This window comes from Tupaia chinensis, unplaced genomic scaffold (genome assembly GCF_000334495.1).
Source record: "Tupaia chinensis unplaced genomic scaffold, TupChi_1.0 Scaffold143929_1, whole genome shotgun sequence".
Lineage (NCBI taxonomy): Eukaryota > Metazoa > Chordata > Mammalia > Scandentia > Tupaiidae > Tupaia > Tupaia belangeri.
The window spans coordinates 72,183-74,556 of NW_006203780.1; the positions used below are offsets into that span (position 1 = coordinate 72,183).

The window sequence follows — 2,374 nt, forward strand, 5'->3', positions numbered from 1 at the left end:
TTTATTTCACCATATTTCATTCTATTTGTACAATATTATTTTCTTTATTTTTTTTATTTATAGGAAAACTAGCAAAATTATTTTTATTTTCATTGTCAGGAATTTGATATAAAAATTTCCATGGTCTTCAATTGAACTGTATGTCTCTTTTCTTTAGAATGTCCTTTTTTTTTTAATTAAAATAATTTCTAAACCACTCTATGTGCTAGACCTTCTGTTTAACACTTAGATATGGCTTTTTGGAAAGGCCACAAGCCACCAGCTCCATGAAGTGACAAATTGGTCCTTGTTTTGGAAAATCCTCTAGGTATTTATAAAGAAATACATGTTCATGAAATTCTGAACAATCATCATCAAAACCTACTTCATTGGTAATTGGGAACTCCCGCAGCTTCCCTTCTTTTGTCTACTGGATCATCTGTTCAAACCCATTTGGAATAAGCTGATCACTGACTCTGGCAACCTGCTTAGCAAATTCCACATCCCAAAGTGAAGGTGATTTCTCTGGTTCAGGTGCTTCTTCAGTAATTGCCTTAGTGTCAAAAAATTAAGTCTCTTCCTCTTGAATATATTTCTCTTAAGGCATTTTCTAAGATCAACCATCCTTTGCTGGCCAAAGTCACTGTCCAATCCTTCATCAAACTGAATCTGATGCTCTGGTCTTGTACTAACTGTAGCTGCAACAGATCTGGCAACTTTCATATCTGATATTATGTTCCTGACACTAATTTTAGGTCTCTTTCCATCTACCTGTGGCCTCATGTCTTTCTCATTCTGCTGGAGTTGCCTGAGCAGTTCTGATTTGGTCGTCTGCTTGTTGAAAGAGAGTGATTCTGCAGCAGCAGATGGAGCCGCCACCAACTTAGGACTGAGCTGCTCCTTTCTCTTCTTTGTTGTATCTTCTGTAGTTTTCTTATGCCTGCCAATTGTAACCTCCAAATTTGCAAGTGGTCTTCTATTAAGTGGTTTTATTGTTTGTACATTTACAGTACTTAATTCAAATTTCATGCTCTTAATAATATCTAACAAGTCTTTTTTTTTTTTTTTTTGTATTTTTCTTTGACATTGTCTTGGCTCTCTGAAGTCTTTTTGGAAATCTAATTGGTTGGAACAGATTGCTCAACTTTCTTGCTATAGGTAACACGGTTGGTACCAAAATACCTTTGGATGTTATTTTTTGCCCTGTTATTCGTGGAGCAGCCAGTAGCACCATAGTCACCATTGCCTCCAGGCTTCCAGAAGACAAAGGGTGGTGGAAAAGTGGATAAAGAGGTAGGAATGCTGAGACTCTAGGTAACAAATTGGTTGGAACAGATTGCTCAACTTTCTTGCTATAGGTAACACGGTTGGTACCAAAATACCTTTGGATGTTATTTTTTGCCCTGTTATTCGTGGAGCAGCCAGTAGCACCATAGTCACCATTGCCTCCAGGCTTCCAGAAGACAAAGGGTGGTGGAAAAGTGGATAAAGAGGTAGGAATGCTGAGACTCTAGGTAACATTGCCAAGAAACACACTGAATAAAAAAGGCCCTTTATTTCTTTAAGGAATTTAAATATACTTGGTTTAAGTTCATGTTGAGATAGCCCTGCTAGTGCTATCCTTTTCTAAGTCAACTTATCTACCAAGCGGTGATTATTCGGCTTTCCTTTGTATTTAGTAGTGATTATTGGGCTTTCCTTTGTACTTTTAATTTTCTTCATGAAATTTTAATTTACCAAATTAAATTTAAGGATTTTTCTCCCTCTTTAGTTTTTTGTCTTTCTCTATCAGCCTTGGAAATTCCATTCCAAGACTTGGTATCATATTTAAAATTGTAAATCATATCTGGAGTTACTCAAGACCTGGATTCCTCATTTCAAGGTCCAAGGTCTTACTATCTTACTTTTCAAATCAATTGCATTGCTCTGCATTTTTCTCCAGCCCCATACTGATGTCAGGGACCTTGACTCCTCTTCTACACTTATTTATATCCTTGTAAATTAGTCTATATAATCTCGAAGCCAACAATTAGATTTCTTTTTGGGAAACTGAGACAACCAGAGTTTCAGATGTCCCAGCCTGCAGGACACTCGAACAGGTTACCTGGGGGAGGGAGTGAGAGATGGGACAAACACACGCACATACAATATGAGATGCTGATCAAGTCATCTTCCGTCTACTTCTGTTTATTGAGGAAAAATGGCGAGTTATATACAGCTGGTGGGAACCAATTGGTTGCCCGAAATGCAAATCAGATAGAACAACATGAACCAATCATTGATGTGGGTGAACCTCTCCCGTTGCCTAGAAACCCAACCACTTCCAGGGAGAACGGTTGGTCACATGATTTCTGAGGACCAGTTTACTCAGTGAGGAAGTGAAGCCTAATGGTTT

General features: G+C 37.9%; 1 pseudogene; it reads right to left on the reverse strand.

Moving 5' to 3' along the window:
• Nucleotides 1-127: 127 nt before the first annotated feature.
• LOC102485730 (28S ribosomal protein S31, mitochondrial pseudogene) lies at nucleotides 128-1,500 on the reverse strand (annotated as a pseudogene).
• Between the last annotated feature and the right edge of the window lie 874 nt (nucleotides 1,501-2,374).